This window comes from Cheilinus undulatus, linkage group 19, assembly GCF_018320785.1.
Source record: "Cheilinus undulatus linkage group 19, ASM1832078v1, whole genome shotgun sequence".
Lineage (NCBI taxonomy): Eukaryota > Metazoa > Chordata > Actinopteri > Labriformes > Labridae > Cheilinus > Cheilinus undulatus.
In genome coordinates, this window is record NC_054883.1 from 37,340,755 (window position 1) to 37,359,966 (window position 19,212).

Consider the following 19,212-nt stretch of genomic DNA (forward strand, 5'->3'; position numbering starts at 1 on the left):
TGAATAATCACATGTTCAAATCCCTGTTCAGTGCACATTTTTGAGCCATTATGAGTAGTTTAAAACGAACACTACCTACCCAAAGGTCTCTAGATGCACATTTCCTAAAACACAGATATAATGGTAGTACCTCTCCTTTACTGGGTGTTTTAAGACCAAAAGAAAAAGGATCTTTTTGTTCCAGGGGAATCTTTTCAAAAAACTAAATGGTCCTGTGGCCTAGTGTTGTCTGCCTTTCTAAACGGGTCTAAATCCAGGAAGATCAAACTAATTCTGATAAACTAGGTTTCAGGAAGACAAAAATAATCAACATACTTGTACTCTATTACAGGGGTTCTCAACCTTGGGGTCGGGACCCCATTGGGGGTCGCGAGACACTGAGAGGGGGTTGCCAGATCCCCTAAAAAAAAAAAAAAAAAAAAAATTCAGAATATATTTTAAATTACACTGTTGCCACTTTACACCAATTTTAACCCACTGTCATCAATTTTCCCATCAATTTTCACACATTATTGCCATTCAACATATATTTTTGTCAATTTTAAACCCTTTCTACCACGTTTTTCTGCCTGTTTTTGTCACTTTTAAAAAAATTCTTGCCACTTAAGATTAATGTTGCCTCTGTTGACACTATTAACCCCTTTTAACCACTTTTTTACACCCACTTTTTCTCATTTTAGCCATATTTCACTATCTGATATGCCAAATTTTGTGAGTTCAACCAGTTTCTGCAAATATCTGCCTATTTTCTCTTACGTAGTTAACCCTTTTTTGCCAGTTTCCATCAATTTTTCAATTCAATTTTTTCACCAAATTTCCACACATTTTTTGCCAATGTAAAGCCTTTGAACTCCTTTTTTTACCACTGTTTATGCTAATTTTTTTCCACTCTGACCCATTTTTGCCACTTATTTTTTTGCCATATTTATGTAATTGTTGCCACTTCTAACCCACTTCTGCTTCTTTTAAAATCAAATTTCACCACTTTTCTACCTTTTTTTTTTTGCCATTTTAAGCCATTTTAGTCATTTTTAAACCATTTCAATTCTTCACATTTTTAAGAAGGCTTTTTTCTACACAAATGATAAAAAAATATATTTATTTATTTGACAAGAGTGGTTATTTTATAAGGTTAGATATCAATTATGGTTATCACCACTTAACTTTATAATGGATCATGATTTTGCTGACCTCCATGGGCCCCCAAGTTTGGCTGGGCATCAGAAAGCTCTCCCATTTACCCCCCTTATGGGTGACCTTGTCTGCAGATGACTATCTTGAAAGTCCATGGCCGTGTTGATCCACCTTCAGGTACAGTGGGGGTCTCCAGTCTGTGGCATCTTTATTTTGGGGGTCGTGGGCTTAAAAGGTTGAGAAGCCCTGCTCTATTAGATAATTTATTACAGACTTAAATACCAAGATCAAAAAAATGTACTTCAGTCAGGAACACTCTCGTCATACCTTACCATTTTTGTGAAATAGAGAAATAGTTTTACTTGTTGGAGAAGGCTCTGCTCAAAAGATGCTCCCTGGGTTAGTCAAGCAGCACGCTTTGACTTTTCAGGGAGTGCGTGGCTAGAAACCCCCATGTGGATAGATACATTTATAACAATACGTATTACATACAATAAAATAAGTTCAAAAGCAATTAATCCATAGTAGCATGAATCTGATGCAACAAGCTTTAGGCTATAAAGGAGGAGGCTGGTGTGGAGGAGGTTAAACATGGTGCATCAGCATTAAGGCAAGAAAGGATAAGGGCAGGGGTGTCAAACTCAAGGCCTAGGAGCCAAATCTGGCAAGTGGAACACTTAAATCTGGCCTGCAGGATTAGCCCATATTTCTGTTAGAACTGGCCCATCAGTATGAGGTCAGATTTCCTCAAGTATAAACATGTAAATGTATCCTTGATGATTTAAGATATCCTTGTAAGTCATTAAATCTGAAAATGTAAGGAGTAATAAGAAGTCAGGAATGTGGGGAAAGGTATTATTATTATTTTCTTTTATTTCAGATTTTCAATTTTGCATCACACAATTAGGATTCAAACTTAGGATTTTTCTTTTTATTTCGTAATTTGGGCATTTCAACCCATATTTTTGACTTCTCCTATAAAATTTTGAGCTTTAAGATTCATATTTTGACCTTTTAACCAATTACTTTGTATTTCATCTCATATTTTAATCTCCAAACTTTGTCTTCATAATCCCATAGTTGGACCTTTTAGATTTAGAATTTAAAATTCTGAAAAATTTCAGGATTACACATTTTATTTCATATTTTGACCTTTTCAACTCATGATTTTGACTTTCTCTCTAATATATATGCGCCACTGAAAAACATTATTTTTCTATTGCAATTTCATGTTTTGAAATTTTGAACTAATGAATTTACTTTTCTCAGATCATGACACTTTAAAATTATCTTATTAACTTTTTAAATGCCAAAATCATTTGTCATCAGTGGTAAGTTTTTGTTTTTTTCATAATTAATTACTGGTCAAATGAGGTTGACAGTTTCTGGTTTAAAAGGTCACCCTTTTAGGCCCTCATGTTAGACCTGAATCCAGAATCCAGCCCCTCCTGTGATTGAGTTTGACACCCCTGCATTAGGCCATCAGCCTCTGCCCATCTTCAATTCTGAGAGACTCTGCTTCTCTAAAAAGCTCCTTTTATACCCAGCCATTTTACTGGCCTGTTGTTAATTAACCTAATTAGTTTCAAAATGCTCCTCCAGCTGTTTTTTATTTCTACCACTTTCTTTTCCAGCCTTAAGTTGTATGCATGTCCACATCGGCAGACTGTTGGACATGTGTTTCTTGATAACCCTGGTAAAGGCCCCGAGCCCAAATAAGTCTAATAAAGTGGTTCTCCAACTTTCAACAATTACCAGAGTTTTCTGTCACCACACTGGTAGAATATGTCACGGGAAGGGTTAACAATGTATGTTTACATTTGCATTCTGTACAACAAGGTGAGTTTCTCCCCATAAATACTAAGCCAGGCTTTTATTTTGAAAAGCATAAACCAATCAGTCTTTTCCTGGCTAAGTTATACAGTGAAATAAGTCACTTGAAAGAGAATCATGTATGTAAAAGTTATGAAGAAAGAAAAGACTGTGACAGCAGCGAGACACAGCCAACATGCAGCACACATGCACCTGCAAGGTGCAAGCTAAAGCAGGCATGCACTGCAGCTGTCCCGCAGCAACATGCACCCTATCTGATGCAGCCAGAAAGGCTGGAAAGCACATTTTAAGTCTTGTACAATGTGTTTAAATTCTAACCTTGCAAAGCAGCTGGATATGCCTGTTTCCCTGTTTCTCACTGGCGAATCCATCTTGCAAAGCTCCCGTCTGAACCGTTTGAGCCTGGTAAGAAAGTGACAGGACCAATCAGGACTCTTCTGGCTTGGCGGAGTCATAAGTTTTATCTGAAATTGATTACATTTCTTCATTAAAAGAAGAAGAAAGAACAGTAGTGAGTTGTTTCTTTTCAAAAACGACAAAGGTCGTGTACTGATATGTCTATAGTCACCATGGTTCGTGTTATTCCTAGGTTGCTGCTACATCATGTGTTTTGTTGCTCTGATTTACCCAATCACACTCTGTGTTCTTTTCAAATCATCTTTCCTTTTCCAAACACTTAGTATTGAAGGTTTTCCAGATGGACGTGTGAAACAAATCCATCTGGCATGTCGGGTTATTTAAATTCAGTATCAACAGCGAGACAGAAATCTGAGGTGTAATCCTGGGAGCCTGAGGGTTTTCAGCTAGTTTCTTTTACCTCCAGTTAAACAGTACACAGTCAACGATGTGATCACGGGAAATTACCGGCCAGCTAAAATGTTGGTCAAAACATTTGAGCCGAACAGCCAATTCAACAGGAAAACATCTCAAAGGGTTTGACAAGCATGGGCATTTGATGAAAGGCTGGAACAGGAGTTGGTGGTGGTGAGGCAACCAAGGAAATTCATCCTCTCTTGCTTTCGGAGAAACTATATCCGCTTATAAAACATGTCAAACTGAGCAAACAAAAACAATTCATCTTGAATAGATTCAGAGCAGGGGAATTGGCAGCAGGTATATGATCTTGCTGAAATTGCTTTGTTTTGAGGGTGTATTTCCCACTGGCTTATACACCTCAGCCAAAGCACAAGTTGTGCATTGGTTGATTTATCTGGCATCCAATACTGTGTTGTGAGATCTTCCTCCCTGAATGGAAAAATAGCTGCACTGATTGAAAATAAAAGGGAATCAAAGTGGAAGGAATAAAACATGAATTTAATGTCCGTTCACTTTTGTCATCCCTCATTTTAAGGGCTGAAGACGTGTTAAAAAACAGCAGCATCTTCTCATAATGTACATACTCTTGTGAAAACGTCACTCAGTAGATTTGCATTCACTCAAAGTGTCTGTTGTTTGTTTCTTTCAAAATGCTCAAAGTATTAAGGATATTTTTTAATATTTTAAAGCTGATGTACTGCAAATTTCACCAATTTATCTCTATATCTCTCCAAAGTGGCCAGTTTAACTTGTCATTTTCCAAAATGGTCTCTCTTTGGTAAACTATCAAGGCTGGAGAGGTCTGTCATTGATAAACAGCAGATGGTTACTACATCTTGACAACCTCCAATTTCCTCTTAAAATTCATTTTCAATGTTCCTCAAGATGTGTTTTACCATCTCATTCCAAAAGAAACTCAAGGGAGACCAACTGGGAATAATCCAAGAGGTGCTGAGGAAGGGGCTACATCCGCATCCAATTCTGTGAGCAAACTGAAAGATTAAAGTAATCATTATAACTTTACAGGGGCGTACTGATTACCTGGGCCCACAGTAGGAAGGGGCCCTTAAGGAGTCTGCAACGAAAAGTGTGTTTTTATCTATTTTTTTTCTCAGTAATTAGTGTCATTATTAAATCAAAAGCGACAAAATAGATCAAATAGAGTAAAATAAACACTGGGGGGGCCTCTGTTCCTCCCTAAAAAATGTCCAAATGTTATTGTCCAGTGTTGCGAAATAATGCAAGTAAATTCAATTTAACCAATGTAAAAATATTGCTCACAAATGGTGAAATTATGCTCCAAAAATGCATTAAAATGCATGTATATCTGTAAACAATGATGCAACATTTGTTGCTGGGCTAGCCAGTTAAGGGGGGGTGGTGTAATATTCTTTCTGAGGGCCCAAAACCCCTAGCTATGCCCTTGTAACTTTACACCACATTCCAAACTATTATGCAAAAGTTATCTTTCTCTGATTTTCCTTTATAGTCAAAGCAAATGACAGGCATTATAATTTTCAAGTCATCAGCTGTTAGAGCAGGGGTGTCAAACTCAAGGCCCGGGGACCAAATCCGGCCAGTGGAACAGTTAAATCCGGCCCCACAGGATGATGTCATATTTCTGTTAGAACTGGCCCATCAGTATGAGGTCTGCAGATTTCCTCAAATATAAAAATGTAAATGTATCCTTGATGATTTAAGATAACCTTGTTAAGTCAAAAAATCTGAAAATGTAAGGAGTAATAAGAAGTCAAGAATGTGGGAAAGGAAATTATTATTTTTTAAAATTTCTTATTTTCAATTTTGCATCTCACAATTAGGACGTAAACTTAGGATTTTGACTTTTTATTTCATGCTTTGAGCATTTCAACCCATAATTTTGACTTTTCCTATAATTTGAGCTTCAAGATTCATAATTCAAAATTTTAAGTCATATTTTGACCATTTTAACCAATTATTCTGTAATTTATCTCACATTTTCAACTCCAAACTTTGTTTTCATAATCCCATAGTTTGACCTTTTAGACTCACAATTTAAAATTTTGAATAATTTAATGATTACACATTTTATTTCATATTTTGACCTTTTAAACTCATGATGTTGTTTTTCTTTGTAATATATTTGCCTTAAAAAAACATTACTTTTAATTCCAAATTCAAGTTTTGACCTTTTTCCACTAATAAATGTACTTTTGTCAGATTTTGTGACTTTAAACTTATCTTTTTATCTTTTAAAATGTCAAAATCATTTGTCATCAGTGCTAAGTTTGTTTGTTTTTGTCATATTTAATTACTGGTCAAATGAGGTGGACGGTTTCTGGTTAAAATGGTGACCCTGTTAGGCCCTCATGTTAGACCTGAATCCAGAATCTGGCCCCTGCTGTGACTGAGTTTGACACCCCTGGTATATATGAAATATAAAGTTCAGTTGCTTTTACTCTAATGACTGTAAACCCTCTCCATCTCAGACACCTACACATGCATTATATCTCTGTCTTTACCCTTTAGGTATAGCTTAAAAAATGAAGAGGCAGTTGAAGCTGAAATGGTGATTTATAAATAAATTAAAACTACACAGCAGTCCATATGGTGCTTGAATCAAAATAAAAGGCAGAAGAGCCAGTGTTTAAAGTCCATAAATATACTGTGGCTTTATTTAAGTACTGCAGATCACATGCTCATGTTGCCAAGCCATTTGCTGGAACAAAAATTTATATCCCATAGCTGTTGATTATTCCTTTCTCTGGGCTGAAAACTTGCCCCTCTTTAGGCGCAGATGGCATTTTTCTGTTTCATTTTTCATCCTGGCTGAGACTCTGTTAAACCGTAGCCATGCCTTTGGGTATTTAATGCCTGCATTTAAAGAATAACTTAAAATTTCCACACTTGTTTTGTAATAACTGTATTTCATTTGTTCCCCTGCTCAACATGCAGCCTCATTACTGTGGAACAGCACCTAAACTCACTCTCTTTCCTCTCTAATGCCTTCATTATATAATAATGCAAACAAAATTATGTAAACCAATTATGTAAACAGAGCCCCTTAGAAATGTCTCCAGTGGAACTTATCTTTGACTACAATTAAATCCACACTCTGACCTGGAGGCAGGCGCACTAATACGTACGACTCTTCTAATACCTGCCACACTTGAATCCCTGCTGGTGTTTTGAGATAAATTATATCACATTGAGATGGACTGATTAGCCAGACAAGTCAGGTCTACAGGATGCCTCGCAAACTAAATCATTCACTAGATTTCACATCGATGTAATCTAAAAGCAAGACAGTGTTAGTCCAAATTGCAAGAATATTGCTTTTGAGAGCTGCCTCTCTTTTCCTTTGCAGTAAACATCAAGTATGGACAGGACTTGACCCTCAACAGGGGTAGAACAATGCCAAAAGTCTCAGCTGAGTACCCAGAGAAATGCATATAAACACACACACACACACACAAGGGTGTATTAGCTACTTTAGACAGCTTCTTGCAAGTAATCTAAACAGGTTAGGCATAAATATGCTGTCCTTGTTTCTTATGGCAATTTTCTTTCAGATTTGTAACGTTTGTCAGACCCACAAAATCTGATCTGATCCTTATTTCACCTGGCCTGGGATCAGTTCAGAGTCCAGAGAGGAGATGAATGAGAGAGTGGAGGATCCTTCAGAGATTTATTCCAGACTGCTGTGCTATTACTGCTCAAACTGCAACAAACCCTCACCTGCTGAGTGAAAACTTGACTTTCAAGCACATGTCTGAACCCCAACAGTCGTTCTTCTGCGTGTCCGTTCTCTCTGAATCCCCCTGACTTCTGTGCATGCGTCATGAATGGGGCCCTCTCCATGTATAAATTTGATGCACCAAGCCTAAAAATGCTGACCCCCTCATGTCATTGGACAGGCTGTGTCCAGATTAGGATTAAATGTTCAATTATAAAGAATGCGCTTTATCATTATGAGAGAATTTTTTAACAATTGACAGGACTTGGAGTTAAATATGCTACAGTACTTATAAAGACTATAATTGCACTTCTTGCTGACATAAAATCGTATATAAAGTTTGACACCCCTGCTTTTCGGCACTTTTTCACCCATTTTAGCCAAATGTTTAAAGGGTTTAGGTATTCAGCTTTATCATACCAAAGCACAAATAAATGAAATGTACATTTTATTGCTTTGATAAGAGTGTTTTTTGTTGGGGTTAAATTTATTGGTCATCACAGCTTAACTTAACAATGGACTATGATTATGCTGACTTTCATGATCCCCCAGCTGGCTGGGACTCAGAAAGCTCTTCCCTTTATCCCTCCTTATGGGCAGCCTTGACTGTAACATCTTTTAAAGAGTCTATTTAGCATCAGTATGAAATTGGTGTGCCTTGAGATTTGGCTTGACCTCAGGTGTGCCTTGGGCAAGCAAAAGTTTGAAAACCACTGGCTTACAGTCTGTCTCAATGGTTCAAAAAAGAGAAGGCTTTAGAGCCGGGTTTAAAAGTTTCATTTCTCTCCTGCTGAGCTACACTCCACGGCCAATTTATTAGGTACACATTACTGGCCCTGGGTTGGACTGCCTTTTACCTTCAGAACTGCCTTAATTCTTCGTGGCATAGTTTCAACAAGGTGTTGGTCCATATTGACATGATAGCATCACTCAGTTGCTGCAGATTTATCAGCTGCACATCCAGGATGAGAATCACCAGTTTCTCCACATCCCAAAGGTGCTTTATCTGATTGGGATCTGGTGACTGTGGAGGCCATTGGAGTACAATGAACTCACTGGCATGTTCAAGAAACCAGTTTGAGATGATTTGAGCTATGTGACCTGCTGCATTATCCTACTGGATTAGCCATTAGAAGTTGGGTACACTGTGGTCATAAAGGGATAGACATGGTCAGCAGCAATACTCAGGTAAGCTGTGGCATTTAAACGATGCTCAATTAGTTCAAAGGGGCCCAAAGTGTGCCAAGGAAATATCCCCCACACCATTACACCACCATCATCCTGAACTAGTGATACAAGGCACTTTGGATTCATGCTTTTATGTTGTTTACTCCAAATTTTGACCCTACCATCTGAATGTCACAGCTGAAATCGAGACTCATCAGACCAGGAAACTTTTAACAATCTTTAACTGTCCAATTTTAGTGAGCCTGCGTCAATTGTATTCTCAGTTTCCTGTTCTTAGCTGACAGGAGTAGCACCTGGTTTGGTCTTCTGCTGCTGTAGCCCATCTGCTTCAAGATTTGACATGTTGTGAGTTCAGAGATGGTATTCTTTCTATCATCTCAAACCAGTCTTCTCCTCTGACCCCTGATATCAACAAGGTATTCTTCCCACACAACTGCTGCTAACTGGATATTTTCCCTTTTTCAGACCGTTCTCTATAAACCCTAGAGATGGTTATGTGTAAAAATCCCAGTAGAAAAGCATTTTCTGAAATACTCAGACCAGCCTGTCTGGCACCAACAACCATGCCATGTTCAAAGTCCCTTAAATCTCCTTTCTTCCTCATCCTGATGCTCACTTTGAACTTCGGCAAGTCGTCTTGGCCACGTCTACATGCCTAAATGCATTGAACTGCCGCCGCGTGATTGGCTGATAAGCTATTTGTGTTAAAAGCAATTGAACAGGAGTACCTAATGAAGTGGCAGGTGAGTGTGTTAAGCTGTTACTGTTACTAGTCATGAGTTAAAACAAGAGCAGCAAAAACTTCCCACTTGAAGGCATACTGTGCATAAGGAAAGATCACTGTGCCATGAGATTAGATTGAGGATACACACATGGACCATAAGTGGAGCTTTAATGAGGCTGGGGTTTAATTTAGGGAAGTAAGAATGGTTGTAGTGCAAGATCAATCTTCACTTCACTGTAGCATTAACGTTGCCCATGGACTCTTTACACTCTGTAATGCTGTCACATTAACTGGGGATCATTGGACTTCAGTGAGTCATTTTGTACATGCACTCCTGCATATCACTTAATGTGATTAGCATTACACACTGTGTTTGACAGAATGAGCACTTTGAAAGTGTCTCCTACTTCTAAGTCATGGTTTCAGGCCACACTGATTTAGATAATAATGGTTATGCTAAAACTTTTATTCTCAATCTACCAGAAGTTGTTAATTTATTTTATTGCATGTAGTTTAAAGTCATGTTTTATGCTGGCAGTTAAGCAAAGTGTCACAGAAGTATGACATGAAATATATCTCTTCAGGAGATGTGTTTTGCTGACTCAGGTCAAAACTGCATCATTTTTTTAATTTGTAAATTTGATTGGCTTAGTTATTTATTTGTCTATTTTTTGATTGGGTCACAATTTGTCATCATAAAGGTAGCGAGGGGTTCTGAGGATTGACCAGTTGAAAAGAACCACTACTCTAAGTCAGGGGTTCTCAACCTTGGGGTCGGGACCCCATTTGGGGTCGCGAGACACTGAGATTGGGTCTCCAGATGCCTTAAAAACACTAAGAATATTTTTTTTAAATGACACTGTTGCCACGTTACACCAGTTTTGCCAAATTTTAACCTGTTTTCATCATGTTTTCCCACAAATTTTATCAATTTTTACACATCTTGCCAACTTAAAACCCATTTTTTTGTTGATTTTTAAACCCTTTCCACCACTTTCTTTCTTCCTGTTTTTGCCACGTCTAAACCGAATCTTGCAACTCTCTGCCTATTGTTGGCTCTGTTTATATATTATTGCCACTACTTAGCCTTTTTACTGCTTTTTAAGCCACATTTCACAATTTGATATGCCATTTTTTGCCAGTTTCTGACTTTTTTCTGCCTCAGCTAACCTTTTTTTGCCAGTTTATATCAATTTTCATCCCTTTCCACCAAATTTCCACCCATTTTTACCACTTGAACCCATTTTTTTTTTTTTTTTTTTTTTTTTTTTTTTTTTTTTGGTCAATTTGCCACTTGTGTGTTATTTTTTGCATTTCTTACCCATTTCTACTACTTTTAAAATCCAATTTCACCACCTTTCCCACCATTTTTTGCCATTATTGACCCATTTTAGCTATTTTAAATTTATTTAAATTCTGTTTTCAACTAAAGGATTTACATTTTAAAAGAGGGCTATTTACTACACAAATGAATTAAAATTTGTTTCTTTGATAAGAGAGGTTATAATCCATATTAAATATAAAATATCACAGCTTAACTCTACAATGGACCATGATTTTGCTGGCCCCCCGTTTGGCTGGGCCCCAGAAAGCTCTTCCATTTCCCCCCCCTAGTGGGCAGCCTTGTCTTCACATGACTGTTCTTGATTGTGCATGGCTGTGTTCAACCACCTTCAGGTACAGTGGGGGTCCCTGGTCTCTGACACCTTTATTTTGGGGGTTGCGGTCTGAAAAGGTTGAAACCACTGCTCTAAGCCATGGTTTCAGACCACAGAAGTGCAGCACTCATTTGAATAATAAATCTAAAAGTCAAGAGTAAAGAAGGTGTTTATTCAAACTCAGTTGATCCCCAAATCAAGACACTGAATGGTTCAAAACCCCTGGAAATGAATTTTAAACTTGCACATGTGGGATTAGTCATGTTTCATTCCCCTGATTGAGGGATTAATTGTGATTGAAAAAACACATATCATTTGATAGTCCTTGTTTTAATCCAGAGGATTACTGAAGGTGATTAAAGACCCTGTAAAGTGAAATCCAAAGTTTTGGTCTTAACACACTAGATTTGTTAGAATATGGTTGCTGTAAACATCTGAAAACACTGAGATCTACATGTGACTGAATTCTGGATTTGGACTGTTAGAAAGTTTTTCACCTCTTTCCTGGCTTGGTTTCATGTGGGCGGGGCAAATATGTAGACTCATGATGTGATGAGCCCACAGTAGGGAATGACCTCGCCCCTCTAACACTACAATATAAAGATTTGTCTCTTTTGTTGAGGTCAACAAATGGTCAAGAGGCCGGCTAATAGCGTGAGTGCTTTCCTCCATTCAGATACTAACATTTTTATGTATCCTATTTCTCCTGAGTGGGCGTGGCCTCATCTCATTCAACATACACGCCCACACCATCCTGCAGCAGATTTTACAGCCTAACTTCTCATGATTTTGAAGCTTAATTTTTTGAGCTTAGAGATGTTATATTTGATTGAAATTTGACCAGGGGATTTATAGCACAGTGACCTGTCATACAACAAACCCAAATATGTAGTCATTTGCACTTTACGGGGTCTGTAAGGTCCACGGCCTCAGGTATAATGTATATTCTATATATTGGGATATATGTCACTTAAACCAAGGTTTCATGTGTGCAACGTTTGACCGTCCAGAGTCTCAAATCTATGACAATGTTTAAACTAGTGCTGTTGATATTTTGCATATTTTCCCATAAACCATCCATCCATTTTCTACACTGCTTATCTTGGGTCATGGGGTGCTGGATCCTATCCCAGCTATCATTGGATGAGAGGCGGCGTACACCCCGGATTGGTCGCCAGTCAACCGTACTATTTGATCAACCAATCAAAGAAAAACTACCACCAATAACATATGCAGACCAGTTGTACTCATATGCCATTGCACAACCATCCAGAGTAGGGGGGGGGGGCTGTGGGATCCTGGAGAGCAATGTTTAGCCCTCCAAAAGTGCTGTGGGACAAACTGAACAAAACACTGGCAAAGGGTGGTTCCCACTTGGCATCCCTGGCCGAGTCCTCGCTTCCTGATGCCCATTGGCCTGCACGGTTGATTTGTGGGGGCCAATATTAAGAGCTTAACTGTGTTTAGGGATTTCATCACTGAGTACTTTGCCTTTTCGTAGGGCATTAGTATCTTGTGTTAGTAATTTTGACAATTTCATACATAGGAAAATGATTTATTTTTATAGCTTCTGCTCACTTCCTCAGATTTTTTTCATCACCAAGTAGAAGATAAAGTTAAAGAGGAGTAAAATTACCTGATTCCGTGGTATAACTTTGGTAATCTCTCTGCCTCAGTCTGGAGAGGCTGCTGTTGTGGACCCATTTTCTACATTTTGGACGGTAATCCCCTTGGAGGTAGCCTACTTTTTGTTATGCATGTTAACCTACGAAGAGCTCCTAAACACTCTTGATGAAGGAGGTTTGAAGGTTTGAACTTTGTTCTGAAGGCTCAGAGGCGTCAGGGTTGTACTGATGAGACAATAATCAGTCTGCAGGTATGCTCTAACTTTTAGAGAAAAGACAGGTAGACTCTCTTAACTCCAGCAAATTATCATGATTGTCAGGGCAGGATGTGATGAAGGACAGCTGCATGATTCCACATCACAGTGTCACATCGATGTCTGAAAATCAGCTACAACAGGAGCACATGACTTCTTTTCTTTCACTAACCTTGTCCTTGTCTTTCCAAGGCCAGCTGAGGTGGTGATTAGGATGCCTACAGGGCACCACCCTCCAGAGGGTTTTCAGGACACGTTCAACCAGGAGGTGACCCAGACCCAGAGCTGGCTGCAGGGATTACACATCTCATCTGGTTTGGGAACGCCTCTGCAAGAGGAAGAGAGAGTGAAGGTTTTTGCTGAGGGATGTCTGGGCTGTGGTTCTTACCCTGTTACATCAGGGACCTGGCCCTGGATTAGCCGGATAGTGCCCTCCAAGAAGGAAAGAACAATGCAAGAGATTTTTTTTTTCCCTTATGCTAATGTTTATAAATCTCTTTAAACTGAATTGATGACCTAACCAAAGACTCAAATTTTCACATACCCTACCTGCGCCATGATCCATACACAAAGCTACTGCCAAGCAATACATATTTCTCACCATATCAACATTACAGCCTATGTTTTTGCACAAGCAACATTTATTATTGTCATTATTATTATTATATACTTCTAACATTATTTAAGTTACATAAATTTCCTACAAAATTGGAGATACGTTTTCGGCCACAACTAGCATGAAACTGTCATTCATTTGTTGTTCTGTTGTTTCTCTTGTCCCTCTCCTCTTCCGGCTTTTCACCCCCCCCCCCCCCCCCATTTATCAGAGTAACTTTTACTCTAATTGAATACAATTTTACTCTGAAAATAGAACATTTGGTCCCAGTCTATTTGGAGTAAAATTCATTCTGCTTACAGAACAATACTTCAATACTTACAGGGTTGTTTTTACCCTGAAAGTATTTTTTATTTAACTCTAAATGATGATTATTTACTCCATGATGACCAAAATAAAAACATCCCTACAGCAATTGTACTCAATACAGAGCAATACAGAACACAGTTTATATCTTACAGAGGTTTTCTTACTCAGCAGCGTTGTGTTTAATCCCTCAGAGTTTTTCCATATTGTATCTGTTTTTCTGTCCTTATATAAATGTTTCCCACTCATTATAGAACTATTTCTTGTCCATATAGGAAGGGGTAATGCTTTATGCATACCTGTGTCTTACTCTACATAGATGGATGTTTCTCTTTAGAGCTACATTTTACCCTAAGTCGATAATTCATGAAACAGATGATGTTTTAGTCTATATTTAGGTATTAGACTTAATGTTCTAATTTTAATTTAACAATTGTGATTAACAAATGACAAGGACACAGGAGCAGAGCACAAGATGAGGTAGTAAGGTTAAAAGAGTATTTGTTTTTTTTTATATAACAACAATAGTGCAAACAATGGTGAATGTACTGGCTGAAGAACTGGCAGAGAGACAAGACAAGGACAAAGAGGACTGAATGGAGTTAGCAAAGGCAAAAAACACCCTGAAAAATCCCTCCATTATCAAAGGTTGAAGAAGAGCCAGTTTACCTGATCAGAAGCTGTAGTACACAGGTGTCTGATAGTTCATTACCAGGTGAGGAGCTCTTGATTGCCAGTGATTGGCTGCAGCTGGGACGTCTAACGAGCTTCAGCCATGAGTACCCACAAGGGATGGCAGCTGAATTTCAAGTGGGCGTGGCTAAAATTTGACTCCAGCAGAATTTCCTCACTTTTTAACTCCAACTATGGCAGTGCCTGGTTAGAATAACACCCCAAAAAAGAGTAAAATTTACTATTTTTGAGTAAAATATTTTTTAACTCTAGAAAAATGAATTTTCCTGTGTAGCCCTTTCCAACTTTTTTTTTTTTAACACAAAAAATGAACTGTTTTCTATGTTTTTTTATTGTGCAGGGATTATCAGTCTGGTATATGTCAATGATTAGCAGCAGTTGGGCAATTACAAAAAAACAAAACAAAAAAAAAACTGCACTTACCCCTTTGAAGACCTTTGATATATTTACCAAAAAAATTCAAACATGAAAAAAAAAAAAATTTTTTTGTCCTTAACTCCAGTCCTCATCATTGCAAAAAATGTGAATTCATGATACTAACCCTATAAATGCCAGTTTATTTTTGTAATGCCATTTTTAAGCAGGTGCACCTGCATAGACAGGTGGATGCACATGGTTGTATTGTTTACACTCTGCGCTGCAGGGATTGGCTGCTTCTTGGTTCCAAAACTTTTATCTGTGATGCAGACATGGTTGCAAAGGTCATGTCGATGAAAGGGGATTTTTAATCACCTTTTATCTTTTCACTTCAAAGAGATAAATCAAAGAAAATGTTGTAAGAACTGTTGATTATACAGACCACATACCTCTTGTTACACACACATGCACCTGCACGTGCACACACACATGCACGTGCAGGTGCATGTGCACATACCTTGAATGCTCAATAATGTAGGAATACAAAGAGGCCATTTTCAATCACATCAATCATATAAGAAATGAGTGAATAAGATGGAAAACCCCTAAAAACTACAACTTTAAAGGCACAAGTCCAGGATGCTTTCCTAACATAATCAAATTCTCGCTCTTTATACCATGGCTATGAGATATAAAATTCAATTTTTCCTGGTTTTCATCAATAAATTTTTTCCAGCACAGATTTCACACCCACACACACTAATTTCTCAATGCACATACACACCAGACTCTGACATCCATAGCAAACATCCAAAGTAGTTTAAGTTGAAATTATTTATTCCACTGGCCTACAGTCACTGATATATCCTACAAGTACAAACACGGTCATTATCTCCCACAATGCCTCTCTGCAAACATTGAAAATGGCAAAATTTGCCGACAGTTTTTTGTGTGCAATTATTTTTACTCCTGAATGATGGAATTTCAGAGGAATAAAAGGATTTCTTATTTCTGTATTGCAGTGGCAGTAGAATGAAAATAAGTGGTTTTAATGGTAGTCAATGAGGCCTAAAAGGGCTCCGGGAGGGAGAGTGTGAGTTTTTGTCTGCACAGTAGAAAATTCTGTCAACACAGTATGGATAATGATATTCCAGCATTCATTAAAAATGAACATATTTGTCAAATATCATCATCTTAGCATGATAACTGCCAAAATGTGATTAAAAAACTATTAAAAAGCCCTAAAAGGCTCCAGGAGGGCCTGAGTTAAGTTGAAACAACTTTGCAGGAGACTAAATAACTGCCCCAGAATCCACTTCAGGAAATAAAAAAAACATTGTCTGAATAAACAGAATAAACAAGTAGTCTTATCACTGATGCAACGGATCGAGCCTTCACTTTGAAATTCTTTCCAGAAGTGTGTTATACCTTACAGTCTCACCAATGGCAGATTGCGTACGTGGGTCGTTTTAAGAAAACAATGGTTTTCAACCCTCTGTACCTCTCGGGGAATGAACACTTGTTCTTCTTGATATGTAAAGTGAAATGTGTGGTTCACTATTCATCCAGCCCTGCTTTCATCAAAATATGACTATTAACCCTTTACCTACTGAGTCTAAAAATGGCCATATTTTTTGGACATATTTTGTTATTATGGCTGTAAAATAGTCAGGAAATGCCCTACAGCTTTGGTCCCTTTTGCCACTTGAACTTGACTTTTGAACATCTGGTTAATGATTATTGCACATTATATGGAGTTGTCAGCAGTTTAAAAGAAGAAAAACACAAAAACGGATTTGTTTTCATGGTTTTTATGAGAAGTAATTTTGTTATTGCTCATGAGGTTTTGATTTGACATTTGAAATGTGAACCTATACATGTTTAGAACAATCACCAGTCATTTTTTGAGTCTAGGACTCTGGGTGTGCAAAACACAGTGCAAAAGATAACTATATACATAGGTGAAAATTAGTGCAAATAAAGGTGGAAAAATGCATTCTCAACATTCTGAAGTAACATATTGTTATTGCACATGACAGACACGCACAAATGCCACTATCTAACGCTACTTTTTGAAAACAAAACACCACTCTCGCTCGCTCTCCTTTTACTCTCTTCCTTCACTCTCCTTTCTCACTTGTCTTCTGCCAAAGCTACCATTTTCGCAGTGCTGTTCGACATTACCGTAATATATATATCACACATGATATATTGCCAGAAAGCACAGATTCTCAGCTCTCTGTCAGCATTGGAATTATTTAGATTGAGCAAACTTTCAAGGAGTTACAGTGTTGAGAATCTGTGTAGCAGTCTTGCGATACTTCTGGTGTTCTGCTATGAATGCTCACGTCATATGGTTGCGAATACCATAATGAACCATATATGTGCGCATGCCCACAATTCTCAGCTTTCCAACGCCACTGGAATTTTTCTGATCCGACAAACTTTGACAGAGTTACGGTAATAATACCCCAGACAAATATAACACAGCGCCGGCACTGGCTCAGTAGGTAATGGGTTAAAGCATTTCAAAATTGAGATAAGCTTACATGTCTATTCCATATGGCATCAGTCTGAATTTGCACGTTCACATTTTCCATAAGTAGAGGACAATACTCAAAGTACTGACTGCTGTGGACCTGTAGGAAGTTAGTCTTACATCTCTGTTGGTCTCAAGAGAGTCCAGAGTACCAGTCAGAAAATAAAATATTTCAACATAAAGGTCACTTCACACTCCTGCATCGCTTCAATTATTCACTAATTATCCTGATTAATTCAGCTGACTTAATGCCACCCCATCTGACACAGTATCAACTCCACTACCTGTTTGCATTCATAGCAGTCAGCATCCGAATGAGTAATGACAGAGACGAAGTAGAGCTTAGGGTTAGCAGACTCATTCCACTGGGATGAACCCTGGACATGTGGCTTGATCTCAGATAATACCTGTAAGATCATTTTCCTCATGGCAGGTTATTGCTATTGGTGCCAAAGAGAGCTATGCCCTGTCTGAACGCATGCTCTGTGAGCAGTAACAACACTCTGACATTAGGGTCTGAGTAAAAACAGCTCCAACACTGATTCAGCCTTTTTTTAACAGGGGAAACATGCAGCCTGGGGCCTGAGGCCTTGTTATTTTGACAGAGCTACATCAACCTTGCTGGAGTGAGTGTGCAAGATGACTTTCAAAGGCAAAAATCAGTCATTTCTTTCCATGTACACGGCAAACAAGAGTACTAGATAAAGCTCTCTGTCTTTCAGAAACATGCCAGGAAAATAATCCCACAGAACATCACATCCCCACAGTGTTGAAAAGCCAAGGAAAAATATTTCAAATAACTGGTGTCTGACAAGGTCACTGTTCACTGCATTCAATGTGAAATCAAGGAAAATTTTTTGAAGGTATCACATTTCAGCCGGTCTGTCCTTTGCAATGTGGTTTCTTGTCATCTTTTCAGCCTCCTGGTTGGAAATCGTCATCCCAGGGAGATAATGGGAAACCCATGGGAGTTCTGCCAAAGCCGGGAGACAATACAGTCTGTGCCTCATAAGTCAACCTTTAGTGAGAATGCACATGTGCTTTTCTCTTTTATCTCTTCAGCTGAGTGCCAAAGCCATCAGACAGCAAGAGCAAAAAGGAGACACTCATAGGACAATTTGCCACTTACCTTGCAATAAAATCTTGGGGTCAAAAGCACAAAAGACACTTGTATTTTATCTTATGAGGAAACAAAGATGACAAAGACATCTGCTCATACTTTAAGATGACACTCACCCTGAACAGTTTAAAAAGGAAACAGCAATAGCTATGTACCATCTACATTTGATTTTCAGATGATATATTTCCTTAACTGCCCTTGATAGCAGGCCAAAACTTGAATACATGCACCTCTGCTGTTGCCATAACAAAGACCTCTTTCATACTCATAGGGCCAGATCCACAAAGAGTGGATTGTGCCCGGTAATAGCATCATGATTTGAGCAGAATTATCACCCATTTTCTGCCCCATTTAAAGTCAAGGTTAGACTACATGGTCTTTTGTCTGTTATGATGGTCAGCGTGTCAGATTAGGTGATAACAGAGCCGTATTTCATGTCATTAACTGACCCATACACATGACCAAACCAGGCTGGTTGCGGGATATTCATCTCTGATGGCCACTCTCACAGACTGTTCATTTCAGACTTTATTCTCAAACAAAGTCTGACAGAAACATTCATAAAACAACCACACTGGAGGCTGAGAAACATTTGAAACAAAAGGAAAGACCACAGGTCTAATCAGGGATTTGA

General features: G+C 38.3%; 1 long non-coding RNA gene across 2 annotated transcripts; it reads right to left on the reverse strand.

Moving 5' to 3' along the window:
• Positions 1-3,334: 3,334 nt before the first annotated feature.
• On the reverse strand, positions 3,335-14,614 carry LOC121527508. 2 transcript variants are annotated; one of them, XR_005993418.1, is made up of 3 exons: positions 14,539-14,614; positions 13,120-13,275; positions 3,335-3,369 (listed from the first exon to the last, which is right to left on the reverse strand). It is a non-coding gene; the product is annotated as an uncharacterized LOC121527508 (long non-coding RNA). The 2 variants fall into 2 exon arrangements; XR_005993419.1 differs by having other exon boundaries at positions 3,348-3,431.
• Between the last annotated feature and the right edge of the window lie 4,598 nt (positions 14,615-19,212).